The sequence below is a fragment of the Cetorhinus maximus genome, chromosome 8 (genome assembly GCF_964194155.1).
Source record: "Cetorhinus maximus chromosome 8, sCetMax3.hap1.1, whole genome shotgun sequence".
Taxonomy (NCBI): Eukaryota; Metazoa; Chordata; class Chondrichthyes; order Lamniformes; family Cetorhinidae; genus Cetorhinus; species Cetorhinus maximus.
In genome coordinates this window covers 14,933,161-14,951,573 of record NC_135886.1, presented here as the reverse complement: position 1 = coordinate 14,951,573, position 18,413 = coordinate 14,933,161, and the positions used below count along the sequence as shown (strand labels likewise).

The 18,413-nt window shown below is 44.1% G+C and overlaps 1 protein-coding gene across 7 annotated transcripts in view; it reads right to left on the bottom strand.

Moving 5' to 3' along the window:
• tfeb (transcription factor EB) overlaps positions 1-16,066 on the bottom strand; it is a 100,605-nt gene extending 84,539 nt beyond the window's left edge. For 5 of the 7 annotated variants that reach the window (XM_078546490.1, XM_078546495.1, XM_078546489.1 and 2 more), the window contains exon 1: positions 15,592-15,711. The gene's annotated coding sequence lies outside the window, so the exon portion shown is untranslated. Of the gene's footprint in view, positions 1-13,470; positions 13,536-15,591; positions 15,712-16,043 lie in introns of those variants that run through there. The other 2 variants (XM_078546492.1, XM_078546491.1) reach the window with 2 other exon arrangements.
• Between the last annotated feature and the right edge of the window lie 2,347 nt (positions 16,067-18,413).

Genomic DNA, 18,413 nt, shown 5'->3' with positions numbered 1-18,413 from the left:
AGGGATTTGAGCACATAATCCAGGCTAACACTCCAGTGCAGTACTAAGTGAGCACTGCACTGTTGGATTACACAGGTATCTACCCAGCAATGCGGAAAATTGCCCAGGTACATCCTGTCCACAAAAAGCAGGACAAATCCAACCCAGCAATTACTGTCCCATCAGTCTACTCTCGATTGGCAGCAAAGTAATGGAAGGGGTCATCAATAGTGCTATCAAGTGGCACTTGCTTAGCAATAACCTGCTCACTGATGCTTTCTTTGGGTTCTCAGAGGGCCACTTGGCTCCTGACTTCATTACAGCCTTTGTCCAAATATGGACAAAAAGATCTGAATTCAAGCAGTGAGGTAGAATGACTGCCCTTAACACAAAGGCAGCTTTAGACTAAGTGTGGCATCAAGGACCCTAGCAAAACTGGAGTCAATGGGAATCAGGGGGAAAACTCTCCGCTGGTTGGAGTCATACCTAGCACAAAGGAAGACGGTTGTGGTTGTTGGAGGTCAATCATCTCAGTGCCAGGACATCACTGCAGGTGTTCCTCAGGATAGTGTCCTAGGCCCAACCATCTTCAGCTGTTTCATCAATGACCTTCCATCATTTTTTTTAATTCATTCACAACTGCCACAAGGAGGGATGTTCGTTGAAAATTGCACAATGTTCAGCACCATTCACAATTCCTCAGATACTGAAGCAGTCCGTGCCCATGTGCAGCAAGATCTGGACAACATTCAGGCTTAGGCTGATCGCTGGCAAGTAACATTCATGCCACACAAGTGCCAGGCAATGATTACCTCCAAAAAGAGAGAATATGACCATCTCCCCTTGGCAGTCAATGCATTACAATCACTGAATCCCCCACTATCAACATCCTGGGGTTAAGCATTGACCAAAAACTGGACTGAACCAGCCATATAAATACTGTGGCTACAAGAGCAGGTCAGAGGCTGGGAATCCTGTGGAGAGTAACTTACCCCCTGACTCCCCTAAGCCTGTCCACCACCTTCAAGGCACAAGTCAGGAGTATGATGGAATACCCTACACTTGTGCAGATGAGTGCAGCTCCAACAACACAAGAAGCTCAACACCATATAAGACAAAGCAGCCCCGCTTGATTGGCACTCCATCCACCACCTTAAACATTCACTCCCTCCACTGCCGACGCACAGTAGCAGCAGTGTGTACCATCTACAAGATGCACTGCAGCAACTCACCAAGACTCCTTCGATAGCACCTTCCAAAGCTGCGACCTCTACCATCTAGAAGAACAAGGAGCAGATGCATGGGAACACCACCACTTGAAAGTTCCCCTCCAAGCTACTCACCATCCTGACTTGGAAATATATCACCGTTCCTTCACTGTGGCTGGATCAAAATCCTGGAACTGCCTCTCTAACAGCACTGTAGGTGTACCTACACCACATGGAATGCAGTGGTTCAAGAGGGCAGCTCACCACCACCTTCTCAAGGGCAATTAGGGATGGGTAATAAATGCTTGCCTAGCCGGCACCGCCCACATCTCGTGAAAGAATAATAAAAGGGTGCTATCTTTCGGATCAGGCATTAACCTTTGCCCTCTCATGGATTTAAAAGATCCCATGGTACTATTTCAACGTAGAGCAGGAGAGTTCTCCCAAGATTCCTGGCCAATATGTATCCTCAAACAACTTTTTAAAAACAAATGATCTGGTCATTATCACAGTGCTGTTTGTGGGAGCTTGCTGTGCACAAATTGACTGCCGTATTTCCTACATTAAAACAATGACTAAGTTTTGAAAGTACTTCACTGGCTGTAAAGCATTTGGGACAGCCCAAGGTTGTGAAAGGCGCTATATAAATGCAAGTCCTTTATTTCTGCTGTCCGCAGAACTTTCCTCTCGGATACCTGTCAGGTTACGATTGAAGTCACAACTGGGATTGTGATAATGAGGCCTGGGATTTATATTGGTCTTGGATCCCACACAGACCTCTCACTCCAGGCAAAATCTAACTCTTTGCAAGTGGAGAATGGCTTCTTGGCTGCTGGCGGAACCCTTCACCAGCACGGGAGAGGTGGAGAAAAAAAAAACAGAAACATGGAAGAAGGATAAGAATACATCAAACAGATACATTTAAAGCGGACTGTCCCAAGCCAGCTCAGTACTGGGGAGTGACTGCTGTGCTAATCAGGTAAGAGGACAGAACTGGCACTGGCTGGCCAGAGCCTTGAATAATGTCCTGAGCCATTCATTAACTTCTAAATGTATAAAGTCACCTTAATTTTGCCAATATTTTCTTAAGTCCTGCGGTCATAATGTAAACCTTCACCATCAGGATTTGGATCTAACCAGCTGATTAAGTGGAAAGCACTACCTACAGACTGTCTCCCACTGACATTTGCACTATTACTGGCGTCTCCCACTGACATTTGCACTATTACTGGCGTCTCCCACTGACATTTGCACTATTACTGGCGTCCCCCACTGACATTTGCACTATTACTGGCATCTCCCACTGACATTTGCACTATTACTGGCGTCTCCCACTGACATTTGCACTATTACTGGCGTCTCCCACTGACATTTGCACTATTACTGGTCTCCCGCTGACATTTGCACTATTACTGGCATCTCCCACTGACATTTGCACTATTACTGGCATCTCCCACTGACATTTGCACTATTACTGGCGTCTCCCACTGACATTTGCACTATTACTGGCGTCTCCCACTGACATTTGCACTATTACTGGCGTCTCCCACTGACATGTGCACTATGAGAGAGTGACACAAGGTAATCACAACAATAAACAGCGATCACCCACTCAATATGGGGAAGACTTGCTTTAAAGTTTTCTATGAAGATAGGGCTTGGCCCCTGGGCTGCTGAGAGAATTGGTGGGTTAATGGTAACTGACGCTGGCTACAATCGTCAAGGAGCACAAAATTAATTATTTATCAAACCAATAAAAATGAAAGTTAACTGTTAAGTTAAACCAAATGGAGCCTATTTTCTGGTACAGTAGGAGCTGAGCCTGATCAATGTCAGCAACAGAGATGGGTAAGAAAAAAGGTACTGAAAATGCTGGAAGTCAGTTCAACATTTCAGCTCAACTCCCCTGTCACAATGGGTCGATATCAAAATCCTTAAACTTGTCTTCAGATCCTTCCATAGCTACAATCCACTCCACCAAAGCGATCTCCACCAACCCTAGATTCTGCACAGAACAACTTCACTCCAGTATCAGACTTCTCTTTGGATTCCACTCCACCACTGGTGACATGCTCGTTCTGCCACTCCACCCTTCTCTATCTCCCCCTACCTTAACTATCCCGTTTTTCAGCAAGCTCCATAAGAATCTTTCTCCGTCACTCTTCACCTCCCTCACCCCTAACTCTGTCCAACTCCTTTCTTCATTGACTGTGATTTTCCCCTCCTTAATGTGAAGTGCTTTGCACAAGAGGACAGCTAAAGAAACTTCTTCTTTCTCTATCTCTGTTCCGCAGTGTGTACTCATTTCAACACGAGTTTGAAACAGGAACTTGCCAGGCTGGAGTGGGTGAAGTATTGGCTAGCTGCTCTGAGAGATTGATGTGTAGGGAATCATCATAATCCCAAAATCAAAGATGCAAATGTGCGTGGATTTGACTGAGATCAATGACTGTCCGACCGTGACCAGAACTGGGTGCAGAGCTCAAGGTATAATTCCACCAGAGCCCTGTACCGTTTCATCTAAGTTTTATTTTAGCATTATAATGAATTTCAATATAATTAAGTGTCAGGTTCGAAGGAACAAGGAGGTAACATATACTTCGGAAGGAAGAGTCTAAATGGGGTAGGGGCCAAGAAATCTTAGGATGTAAATTCACAGATCATTAACACTAGCAATGCAGGTTAAAAAGGTCATAAAAAACACAAACACAATACTATCAGAGGGATAGAATTGCAAAGCAGACAAATTATGTTAATAGAACCTTGGTTAGACCTCACCTAGAACTTTGTGAACAGTTCTGATCTCCACATTATAACAAGGACATAGCTACTCCAGACCCTCTAAACTAACCTGCTCCCTTCAACGTCACCAGCCCCTCCCCACAACATGCCCCCCGCCGCCCCCCACCCCCCACCATTCTCCCACTAATGTGCTTCCTTGCTGTTCCAAAGCACTCCCCACCCAGTTAGTAGTCAAGTCTGACAATTAGGCCAACTTCAGGATGGCAACTCAGTTATTCTGTGGAGAGATGGAGAAACCCGACCCTCCACAAAAACTCTACCCAAGACCCCACTTACCAAACCCACCCCTCTCAACATCAGGACAATCACCGGAGTTGAATCGGAGTTTCCCTCGTTATTTTTTTTATTTCAAATTTCCAGTCGGCGAGTATTTTCAAAAATATTTTATTCACACATACTTCCCCATAAAAAAATGTTAAACAGGTTAATATTTCTTATGATTGCCTTCTTTGGGAGCTTGCTGTGCATAAACCTGGCTGCTGCATTTCCTACATTGCAACAGCGACTGAACTTCTTTGGCTGCAAGATGGATTGGGATGTTCTGATTTTGTGAAAGGGGCTATAGCCAAAGAACTATAGAATATTACAGGACAGAAGGCAACCATTCTGCCCACTGAGTTTATGCTGGCTCTTTCAAAAACTTGTCCAGTTTTACACACCCGTCCGTTCCCCATGTAGCTGCAATGATTTTCTGCTCACGCATTTATCCGATTCCAAGGCTATGATTGAACATTTATCCACTGCCCTATGGGACAGTGCTTTACAAATCCTAACCGCTCGTATAAATCTAAATGCAAATCTTTTCTCTTCTTTAATAAACAAATCTAGAGCTAGGGATTAGGACGAATAAAGCAGTGGATAAGCAAGACACACATCATACCCAAACTGATGGCCAGTTTTCAGGTGATTCAGCATGAAAGAGACCAAACTTCGTAAACAATAAAAAAAAAATGCCCAAATTAGCAGCTGCGATGCACAGTTAGATTCTCCCTTTATCTCAGCATGGAGGAATTCATTAGCGGAGATAAAGAAATAAAATAATTGAGAATGAGTGACCAATTCCAATCAGGAGAAAAGTTCAAAGATAGATTAGAGATGCACTCTTGGCTCTTTTATCTCAGAGATGCTGCAATTAATGGTCAAACAGTCCTTTGGTGTTTGGTGGCCATAATGATGTTTTTTTTAAAATCGCTCTTTGCATTTGGGCAATGTTCATTTCTTGTGCTCAGGTTCAAACGCTTGTCCCAAACATATCACTTTTGTTGAAACGTATCATCAATAGGAGGGAAATCTGTAAGCACCCTGTCACACAAAGAGGGGAGTAGGAATCTGGAACGCGCTCCCTCGAGAGGGTGTGGTTGTTGGAGCTTTCAAGACTGAGTTGGATAGATCCTTGTTGAGGGTGTCGAGGAATATGGAGTAAAGGCAGTAAATGGGGATTGAGATACAGATACACCATGGCCTGACTGAATGGAGGAGCAGATTGGAGGGGCTGAATGCCCTCCTCCTGTTCCTATGTTCCTACCTCCTGCAAAAAGTCATTGCAATGAAAATTCCACACACCCAAACCGCAACATTCCGTTAGCAAAAGGAAAGTTATCAGCTGCAGAGCCATATTTCATCAGCTTTGAATATCTGTGGATTGTGAAGTACTTTGCCCGACATTGCTTCCTCTGGTGGTGGGTAGGGACAGTCATTCCTCGAGGTGAATGAGATCAGCATAGGAAAATGGAAACATCAGCTCATTCTTGCTGCCCGGCATCTGTCCCTCGACTCTGCCCACACAATCCATCTCCCTCCTCACTCACAAGCGGTACCCTGAGGCAGCAGGGTGAGACTTTTCCATTTTCCACAGGTGCCATCCTGTGGTCTAGGTGGGATTGTCAATTTAGGGCTTAATTTTTTTTAGTAACTCATCAGTTTGTGTGTGTCTGCATAAATGTCGGCGTGTGTTATTTCACAGGGTTAGCAGCTGCATTAAACTTGTACTGAAAGGAACTTTAAAAGTTTGCCAACAAAGGAAGCTCTATCATTGATGACTAAATTAGGGCCAGTTCTATGTTGTAAACCCACATTTTTAAAAGAGTTGGATTGAGACAGTCCCATGCATGTTTCATACTGGGGGACCTCCAGTGTTATTACAGCACTAGGAGAGGATTAACATATTAAGGAACCCCGCTGAAATAGAGGTGAAGGGGATGGTCACCAGTCCAATATCATTAACTTTCTAAAATACACTTCCAATATTTTTAGAAAATGATAAAAATATTAGTTTTGCTTTGACTTTATTTCTGTATTCTATGTAACTAAATGAAGTTTTGTTCTGCCTTTGCCGACTGACTGGGGAAGCAGGGGAAATTGCAGTCTTGCATCAGGAACTGTAGTGAAATACATCCTGTCATTTGTATTAAATTATCAGCCCAGCTCCAGTGACAGCACTGTCAGACGGGCAGTGTTGAGGGAGCACTGCCCCATCAGAGAGGAAATACTGAGGGAGCACTGAAACTGTTGCAAGGTTAGTACTGAGAGAGCGCAGCACATCAGAAGGGGGGTACTGAGGGAACGCGGCACCATCGGAGGGTCAGCACTGAGGGAGTGCTGCACTGTCGGAGGGTCAGCACTGAGGGAGTGCTGCACCGTCGGAGGGTCAGCACCCAGGGAGTGTTGCACTGTTGGAGTGTCTGTACTGAGAACCCATGGCACTATTCAAAGAAGAGCAAAGGGATATGACCTGGCGCTCTAGCTAATGTTTGGCTCATGACCAGCATACCCAGGCTAACTGGTCATTCTTCACCTTTGCTGTGCACCACATTTGCTACCATATCTACATTTCAGAAGTCTGCTTCTGGCTCTAGATCTGCCCAAGGATGTAATAAGGTGCTTCGTAAATGCAAGTTCTTTCTCTTTTTTGTTCCTGAGCTGTGGCACAGAGTTTCCAGAAGCCAACAGGGAAGTGTGTGTACACTTCTGCAATTTATCCCAGGCACAGTGCTTGTAATGTGATACAGAGTACACAATCTCACACACACACCTGACACTAAGTCTGTTCATGACATGAATGCTGTCACAAGAAAGGGCTTTCCTGATGGATCGTAGAACCACACAATATAGGAGACAAACAATGTAAAAAAAAAAGATCTGGTTACTGTGAAAGTGTTGTTCATTAAGCGATAAATATTGGTGCAGTACATTGAAGAATGGCAGGATAGCTCTCCCCAAAAAATGGAATATCTTTAAAAACACCTGAAAGGGCAGAAAGGGCCTCAGTTTAACAACACACCCAAAAACTAGCCCTCAAAGTTCATCGCTCCCTCAGTACTGACCCTCTGACAGGACGGCTCTCCCTCAGCACTGCCCCTCCAACACTGCAGCACTCCCTCGGTACTGACCCTCCAGCAGTGCAGCACTCCTTTGGTACCGACCCTCCGACAGTGCAGCACCCGCTCAGTACTGACCCTCCGACAGTGCAGCACCCGCTCAGTGACGACCCTCCGACAGTGCAGCACTCGCTCGGTACCGACCCTCCGACAGTGCAGCACTCGCTCGGTACCGACCCTCCGACAGTGCAGCACCCGCTCGGTACCGACCCTCCGACAGTGCAGCACTCGCTCGGTACCGACCCTCCGACAGTGCAGCACTCGCTCGGTACCGACCCTCCGACAGTGCAGCACTCGCTCGGTACCGACCCTCCGACAGTGCAGCACTCGCTCGGTACTGACCCTCCGACAGTGCAGCACCCGCTCGGTACTGATCCTCCGACAGTGCAGCACTCGCTCGGTACCGACCCTCCGACAGCGCAGCACTCGCTCGGTACCGACCCTCCGACAGCGCAGCACTCGCTCGGTACCGACCCTCCGACAGCGCAGCACTCGCTCGGTACCGACCCTCCGACAGTGCAGCACTCGCTCGATACCGACCCTCCGACAGTGCAGCACTCGCTCGGTACCGACCCTCCGACAGTGCAGCACTCGCTCGGTACCGACCCTCCGACAGTGCAGCACTTGCTCGGTACCGACCCTCCGACAGTGCAGCACTCGCTCGGTACCGACCCTCCGACAGTGCAGCACTCGCTCGGTACCGACCCTCCGACAGTGCAGCACTCCCTCAGTACTGACCCTCTGACAGTGCAGCACTCCCTCAGTACTGACCCTCCGACAGTGCAGCACACCATTCTGTGCGTTATAAAAGTAACAAGGGCCCTTTAGCCTCCTTGAATTGAAGACTTGGCAAACATTTATTCTTTAACTGAAGATATCTGTTGCAAGTCAGAAGTAATCTTATCTTGACAGACAGCAACAGAAGTACTTTTGGAGTAAGCACTACAGGAGCTGATAATTCCATCCACAAGCATCCTGCTACTGCACAGGTTCAAGATTTACAGCCTCAACAACGTGCAACTTCACAAATCAGATGTAATATTGGCATATTAACTGTTATTAAGGAGATATTGAGGGAACTTCACTGATGCAACTAAAGTATCCGTATTCTGAATGCTGTCCTTGAAGAATCTTTGTCCAGCTCTGTCCATGGGGGGTCTGTTGCTCACCATGAACTAGAGCTAATACTTCATATAATTCCATCAATTAGATTAATTCCAGCTGGTAGTTCACTCCTGGATATCTGTCATTCTGTATAAAAACACCCTTCCCTCCCCGCTCAATTAAATCCCTATCTGCTCTCACCTCCCATTCAGCCTCAGTTACTGAAGGTACTTCTCAGTGTATGACTCAGCCTCACAGGTCCAGGTTCAATGCACATGAAGTCCTGACATAACCACACTATAATTGCCCTAACCCCACTACAATGATGGAATAAATCATTTTGGATGCGGCAGTGTTGCTCTCTTTCACACAGGAAACCCAGTATTCCCTCTGTACTCCATGTCAAAATAAACAATTCTCTAAACAAAAGCCATATATTATATATCTATCTACCAGGCTTCCTTCATACACCAAAATGTCAGAAATATAAAAAAGGCAGACATTTTTATGACCTGGTGCCAGAAATTTACTGGCATGTGCCGATCAATCAGCAAATAACCTCTAGGGTACTTAGGATGTGATCATCTCAAGGCAATTAATCTCTAGATGGCCTCATAATGTGACTACCTAACAGCAATTAATCTCTAAATGATCTCAGGGATTTGCCTAATTACATCAATTAGACTTTGCCACATTAAAGGACAGTAGCAGGAAACATAGATCCACCTTAATTGCAAAATAATGTGTTGCAAGGTATGATTCCCACTCCTATCATTATATAACAATGCATCATCAGGATTAATGGGAGCAATGCCAATGGAGATCTGCTAGTGTAATGTAATGCATACAGTGCAAATCCTCCCTCCACCCACAATTTCTGACTGATCCTTAAACTTACCCTCCCCAGCCTTGCTGAGTATATTTTGGTTTAAACAGTAAGCACGGGCCCATATATAATTAGGAGCTGAAGGCAGATGTTACTGAGGTCACCAGTGTGAAGGAATCAAACTAACACTGGCGGATGGAGCCCTTAACTTGGTTGACCCACATGTTACCGTAACACCATCACTTAGCAACGCCTCTTGGCCTGTTTCCCCATTGATGCTGATATCATCGGACATTAATGTTTAAAAATTGCAATCAACAAATTATTTCAAGAGAGAGGGAACTCAATGATTCACTTTATAAATCCACTGGGTCATAGAAACATAGAAAATAGGAGCAGTAGGAGGTCATTCATCCCTTTGCGCCTGCTCCGCCATTCAGTATGATCATGGCTGATCCTCTATCTCAATGCCATACACCAGCTCTCTCCCCATACCCCTTGATGCCTTTAGAGTCTAGAAATCTATTTCCTTCTTAAATATATTCAGGGACTTGGTCTCCAAAACCCCTTGTGGTAGAGAATTCCACACGTTCACCACCCTCTGAGTGAAGAAGTTTCTCCTCATCTCAGTGCAGTCATACGAAACTGAACCAGATCAATACAGTCCCACAATCAATACCCAGTTTATGAAGACAGTTGATCTCAGTGAAGTCAATAGGCACATGGCACTTTGTCTCAGTACCCTGGTCTAGAGGTAGGAAAATAATCAGCCAGGGCTCCTGTTCCTCATTTTGGACAACAGGAGTTGCGTGTGTGTGTGTCTATATGTGTGTGTGTGTATGTGTGTGTTTATCTTACAGGAAGATGCCATCAGAGTCAGTTGGGATGTCAACTTCCACTTGCTTTCTAAACTTACAGATGAAGAATTACAGCTTTGGCACGGGAGGGAACTCAAAATCCATGGAATGGAAATCCTTTTAATACTTCCAGGGGGTACCCAAGTGTGTCAATATCTGCAAGGGGCAATGAGGGGCTGAGGTGTGTCAATAATACCTCCTGGGGATGCCCGGGTGTATCGATAATTGCAGGGAGGAGCAATGTGTGTGTCATTATTTGCAGGGCACCCTGGTCATGTATCAGTACTTAATGAGATATGTAACAACATTTGCAGAGGAATCCCAGCAGAACATTACTACCTGAGGGGGCAGAGCAATAATATCTATGTGGGAGCTTAGAAAGTCACAGCTATGACCTGACTCACCGTCCTTACTGCATGTAAGTCAATATCCTAAACTCCACAGTGTAGCCGTGGCACTGACACTGTGTATAGTAAACACTCAGCATGTTAACACTCATTCACATTGTACAAACATACACATTAATAAGTACAATATGCAAGGAGTCAGGAAAAATATGCATTTCTGCAGTTTCTTCAGTTCCATTCCCTTTCAGTAACCCACCAGCTCAGATCCCCCCAATTTCAAGCCACTCTAAAAGCTCCCGTTTTTATTAGCTTTCTATTATACTGCTCTTAGTCAATAAGTTGACTTTTTTGAATTGTAAATTACCTATGCTCAGTCATTTAGTGGGAACACGCAATAAACATGGCGTGGGGGTGCAGTGGGAAGGAATAGCAGGATATGTTGATGGGATGAGATGACGAAGGGTAGGCAGACGGTTGTGCGGAGCATAAACACCGGTATGGACCAGTTGGGCCGAATGTGCTGTAGAAATTGACGTAACTCAGTCAACCAATCTTTGGGTTGGAAGGATAAAGATTGTGAAAAAGGTGAGCCAGCGCTCACCAGAGATGTTCAAAGTCCTGAAGGGTTTTGTGAGGGAGAAATTGTTTCCACTGGCAGCAGGGTCGATAACAAGAGAGCAAAGAGTAAAGATAATCGGCAAAAGAATTAGAAGGGAGATGAAGAGAAATTTTTTGAACTCAGTGAGGTGTTGTGGTCTGGAACACTCTGCCAGAAAGGGCAGTGGAAGCAGATTCAACACAAACTTTCAAAAGGGAATTGGATAAATGACTGTGAGGGAACAATTTGCAGGGTTATGGAGAAAAAGCAGGGAAGTGGAACCAATCAAATAGCTCCTTCAAAGAGAGGCCTGATGGGCAAAGTGGAGATCCTGCTGAGAGAGTCAGTGACCGCAGGTATTCCATGAAGATGGACACGTGGTGAAATAACCTGCTGAAACTCATTGTGCGAGACCAGAGGGTGAGAAATGGGGCAGGGGGAATCTGTAGAGCCCCATCAAGGAGTCAATACCTGCCGGAGATGAGGGAAGAAAACTGAAAGGAGAAACAATATCCAGCTGAGCAGCAGTACGACAGGTCAAGAGCAGAATGACAGAATGACCTCCAAGCTCCTTCCGCAGAAATTTGCAATCCCCATTATAGCATCAAATTACCCCTTGGCAGTGTCCAGAATCCTAAACTTCACTATCCTGCCTGTGACTCACTCCAGATATCAGTCGCTCCAAAGAAGATTGTCTTACTTTTCACCCTGAGTGAAGAAACCTTTCCTCATCTCAGTCCTAATGATCAACTTCTTCTCAGACTGTGCCGTGTGTTCTAGACTCTCTAGCCCAGGGGAGTCAACCTCCCAGTGTCCACTGTCAAGCCACTTAAGAACTGTATACGTTTCAATGAGATGACCTCTCATTCTGCTAAACTCCAGGGAGTATAGATCAAGTCTACCCTCTCCTCATAGGACTATCCCTGGAGTCAATCTAGTGAACTTTAATTGCACTTCCTCCAAGGCAAATATATTCTTACTTAAGTAAGGAGGGTACCGACTGTACTCCGGGCATGGGCTCACCAAAGCCCTATATAATTGCAGTAGGGCTTTTTACTTCTATACTCTGAACCTTTGTAATAAACACTGACATATCATTTGCTGCTTATTGTACCACCTTGTTAACTTGCTGTATTCAGGTACCAGAACACCCAAGTCCTTCTGAAAACTAATATTTCCCAGTTTCTCACCTATTAAAAATATTCTGCTTTACTATTTTTCCCAAAAGTGGATACTTTTACACTACTCCACATTATATTCTATCTGCCACATTCTTGCCCATTCACCCAGCCTGTCTACATCCCTTAACAGCCACTTTCTGTCCTCCTCATGGCTTACTTTCCCACCAAACTTTTTATCGTCAGTAAACTTAGATACTTCACACTTGATTCCCTCATCTAAGTCACTAATATAGATTATAAAGAGCTGAGCAGCCAGTACTCATCCTTGCAGCACTCCACTACTTACAGCCTACCAACCCGAAAATCCCCATTTATTCCTACTCTCTGTTTCTGTCCATTAACCAAACCTCAATACGTTCTAATAGTTTTCCCCCATCCCGTGAGCCGTAATTTTGTGTCATATCCTCATGTGACACTTTACAGGATACTTTGTGAAAATGCAAATACATTACCTCCACTAGTTCTACATTACCTACCCTGCTAGTTTCAACCTCAAGTATAGTGCTAACAAATTTGTCAAACACAATTTTGCTTTCAGAAATCCGTGTTGACCTGGCCTCATCATATGATTTTTTTTTTAAGTGCTCTGTTACCACATCCCTAATAATAGACTCTAGCATTTTGTCTACATTTGATGTCAGGCGAACTGCCCTACAGTTCTCAGTTTTCTCTTTCCCTCCTTTCTTAAACAGCAGGGTTATGTTTGCTCCTCCCAATCTACCGGGACCATTCTAGAATCTAGGGAATTGTGGAAGATCAAAACCAGTGCATCCGCTCTCCCTACAGCTACCTCTTCTGAAACCCTAGGGTGTAGGCAATCAGGTGCAGAGATTTGTCAGCTTATAGCCCCATTAATGTCTTCAGTATTATCTCTTTACCAATGCTAATTTCCTTTAAAGTTCCTCATTCTCACTAAGACCCTTGGTTCCCTGTTATTTATGGAATTTTTTTTGTGATCTTACACCATGAAGACAGAAACAATGCAGTTGTTTAATATCTCTATTTTCTTAATCTCCATTGCAATTTGTCCTGTCTCTGCCTGTAAGGGGCCCACATTTACTTTTGCCAATCTCTTCTTTTTGACACGCATGTAGAAGCTTTTACAATCTATTTTATGTCTCTTTTAATTTCTGCTTTTTATCAATGTCTTGGTCATCTTTTATTGGGTTCTAAAATCTTCCCAGTACTCACTTTACTAATTTTTGGCAGCAGGATAAGCCTCTTCCTTTAATCTAATATTATCTTTAACTTCTCTTGCTTGCCACAGTTGGATCACTTTTCCCCTGGGTTTTTTATTACCCCTTAAGGGAATTGCAAGTTATGAATTAATTCCTAAGTGTTTACCATTGCTAGCTATTGTCATATCTTTTATTCTAGTTTCTAAATCCACCTTAGCCAACTCATTCCTCAGAGCTGTATGGTTTGCTTTGCTCAGATTTAAGACCCTACCTCATTTTGAACTTAATCACTCTCGAACTCGATGTAAAATTATTTCATATTATGATCACTCTCCCCCAAAGGCTCCTTTACCACAAGGTTGTTAATTAACCCCATCTCATTGTACAATACTGGATCTAACCTATTCATTAATCAGTTCCTCGACATACTAATCAAGAAAAATTATCTTGTATGCATTCCATGGACTCAGCCTTCAGATCATTACTGCAAATTCGCTTTGCCCAGTCTACATGAAGATTAAACTCCGCCTCCTCCCCCCAATTACTGTATTACCTAATTTCTTGATTTATCCTGCCTGACATTACAACTACTGTTAGGGGAACTATAGACTACTCCCACCAATGTTTTTTGTCCCTTCTTGCTTCTTTGCTCCACCCAAACTGATTCTACTCTTTGATTTTCAAGCTAAGATCCTTTCTATTATAAACTGTCTTTATCCCATTCTTAATGATCAAGGATATACCACTGACTTTTCTATTTGTTTGTTTCTTGTAAAGTTACATCTCCTGGTTTAAGTGGAGACTGTCCCATTGGACCAGCTCCCTCTCTCCCCAGCACTGGTGCCAGTAACTCATCTATCCCCTATCTCCCACACCACTCTTTCAGCCTTGAGATCTGTTTAACCCTACGCCAACTGGTGCGTGACTTGGGTAACAATCTAGAGATGACTACCTTTGAGGTTCTGTGTTTTAATTTGGACCCCAACTCCTCAAACTCCCTCAACAGGACATAATTCCTAGGTCCAACTAGGACGTTGGTTCCAATATGGATCAGGACAACTGGATTCTCCCCTTCCCACTCCAAGTTCAAATCCAGCCAGAATAAGATGCCTTTAGCCACATTGCAACACAATTTTCAGAACTCCTGGTCGCAGCTGCAGAGGACAGTATCTATCTCCCTGACTACACTGACCACTATTACTAACGCATTTCTTTGAAAATTCCCCCCACACTTGAATCGCCTCCGGTAGACCCCAGGCTTTGCCCTCCTCCAGTTCTGGACCCGGAGTCCCCTTTCCTGCCTGAATGGCAGTCTCGCCCTCCTGTCCCTGACCACTGCTTGAGGGCGACTGCACTTCAAAAAAACAAGGTGCTCAGGTGGTGAAAGGCACCGGGTAAATTAATACAAGTTATTTAGGGCGGGTTTTAAGGCGGGTGTGCAATTGTTTTCTGCCCTCTCTGAACTTCTGAGAAGCGAGATCGGCTGTAACCCGCAGCAAATCTGCTGCAGTGTTCCAGGAATGCCGATGAAAATTGAATTAACTTTCTGTAAATTGGCAGACGGGGGAAGGAAAGGAATGAGTGATTCATTTTCACACTGTTCAATCCTGCGTGTCCGGGGGTTAGAACCAGGGTTCCAGTGAACAGCAATCTCTAGAGGTCGCTGCCTTTCGCTCACTGTCAAATGTGAGCCATCTTTGGGGGGGGGTGATATAAATAGTCCATGGCAGGAATTTGGGATTTGTGAGCAGCGGCAAATGAAACAACATGAGGGGCAACTCGTTTGTCAACATTCTGCTCTCTAACTTTTTGCTCAGGTGCCAGTTGCTTTCAATCTCTCTTATTTATTTGGAATGACACGGATCTGCCTCGAAATCACTCCCCCCAACCCCGGGGGGGGTCCCCCTACTTTTGCGACTTGACCTTAATCTTGCTAAACAGTCGAGGACAATAACAACAACAACAGGGTCAAAATAAAGGTGACTCCTTCTGGAAACATTGTAGCGGCGCCTGGTTACTCTTGGCCATGTAACTAATTGTTTTGGTTACAATGTAACCCGAGTGTAGCAGTTTCTCCTCCTGGACTTTTTTTTTAAAAAATAAAAAAAATCTACAGAAATCAGCAGTCACTTACCCGCTGAAGGTCAGGAGTCGGGGTTTCGCTGCAGCGTGTTGTTTGGCGGCTGCAGTTTGGATTCTTGCTCCCACCCCGCCGGGGAAAGTGGCTTTTACTGAAACTGACGCAATATTTCCCCCTCCAGCTGATCCGAGTCAGTTTCAGTTACCTGCTGTCACAGGGCCAGGCAGAGAGGAGGAATGCTGGGGATTGTAGTCCAGGCTGGGAACACTGTGTAAACACGGGGACACAAACACAGGACGAACACGCTGACACCAACAGGGCCGTAATCACAAACCTAACCCGACTTACAGGGCGGTAAACCAGACGCTTAAAAACGCAGGGTTGTTGTAAACGCACTGAAAAATATAGGGCTGCAAACAAACAGTGACAAATACAGGGCTGTAAAAACGCTGACACATATAGGGCTGTAAACACACTGACCAATGCAGGGCTGTAAACATACTCACAAATACAGGTTTGCAAACACACGCTGACAAATACAGGGCTGTAAACACACTGACTAATGCAGGATAGTAAACACACACTGAAAAATACACAGCTATAAACAAACACTGACAAATGCTGGGCTGCAAACACACACTTACAAATACAGAGCTATAAACACACACTGACAAATACAGGGCTACGGATGCAAACAGACAAAGAGAGAACTGTAAACACACTGACAAATAAAGTGCTTTACTCACAGACTTAAAAATAGAAGGTTGTAAACACACACTGACAAATGCAGGGCTATAAACAGACAATGACTAATATGAAACAGAACAAATAGAGGGCAATAAACATTCCGAAAAATACAGGGCTGTAAACACACAGGCAAATGTAGGGATGTAAACGCACACTGACCAATGCAGGCTTGTAAACACACACTGACAAATAAAGAGCTGTAAACACACACTGACAAATACACGACTGGAAACACACACTGACAAATACAGGGCTGTAAGCACACACTGACAAATACAGGGCTGTAAACACACACTGACAAATACAGGGCTGTAAACACACACTGACAAATACAGGGCTGTAAACACACACTGACATATACAGGGCAGTAAACTCAGGCAAACACTGGGGTGTAATCATGCACTCATAAATACATGGCTGTAAACACACACTTATGAATACAGAGCTGTAAACTCACACAAACACTGAGCTTTAATCACGCACTGATAAATACATGCCTGTAAACACACACTGACATGTACAGGGCTGTAAGCACACACTGACAAATATATAGTTGTAAATACAAAATTATAAATACAGAGCTGTAAACACACTGACATATACAGGGCTGTAAACATACACTGACAAATATAGGCTTGTAAATACATGGCTGTAAACACACACTGACAAATACAGGTCTGTGAACACACTCTGCCTAATTCAGGGCTCTAAATACACACTCACAAATAAAGAGCTGTAAATACACACTGATGAACACATGCTTGTAAACACACATTGACAATTAAAAAGCTATAGATACACACTAAAAAATACAGGGCTGGAAGAACACACTGATCAATATATGGCTGTAAACATACACTGACCAATACAGGCTTGTATACACACACACACACACACACACTGACAAATAAAAAGCTGTAAATACACACAGACAAATGCAGGGGGGTAAACATACATTGACAAATACAAGGCTATAGATACACACTGACAAATACAGAGCTGTAAACACACACTGACAAATACAGAGCAGTAAACTCAAACACTGGGCCGTAATCACACACTGACAAATATGGGGTTGTAAACAGACGCTGACAAATACAGGGCTGAAAACACACACTGACAAATACAGGGCTACAGATACACAAAGACAAATAGGGAGCTGTAAACACACTGACAAATAAAGTGCTATACACACAGACTTAAAAATAGAGGATTGTAAACACACACTGACAGATGCAGGGCTATGAACAGACAATGTGAAATATGAAACAGCAAACAGACACTGGCAAATAGAAGGTGTTAAACATACCGACAAATACAGGGCTGTAAACACACACTGACAAAAATAAGGTTCTAAACAGACACTGACAAATACAGGGCTGTAAAAACACACTGACAAATACAGGTCTGTAAACACACACTGACAAATACAGGGCTGTAAACACACACTGAAAAATACAGAGCTATAAACACACACTGACCAATACAGGGCTGTAAACACACACTGACAAATACAGAGCTGTAAACACACACTGACAAATACAGAGCTGTAAACACACACTGACAAATACAGAGCTGTAAACACACACTGATAAATACAGAGCTGTAAACACACACTGACCAATACAGAGCTGTAAACACACACTGACAAATACAGAGCTGTAAACACACACTGACCAATACAGAGCTGTAAATACACACTGACAAATACAGAGCTGTAAACACACACTGACCAATACAGAGCTGTAAACACACACTGACAAATACAGAGCTGTAAACACACACTGACAAATACAGAGCTGTAAACACACACTGACCAATACAGAGCTGTAAACACACACTGACCAATACAGAGCTGTAAACACACACTGACCAATACAGAGCTGTAAACACACACTGACAAATACAGAGCTGTAAACACACACTGACAAATACAGAGCTGTAAACACACACTGACCAATACAGGGCTGTAAACACACACTGACCAATACAGAGCTGTAAACACACACTGACCAATACAGAGCTGTAAACACACACTGACAAATACAGAGCTGTAAACACACACTGACAAATACAGAGCTGTAAACACACACTGACCAATACAGAGCTGTAAACACACACTGACAAAT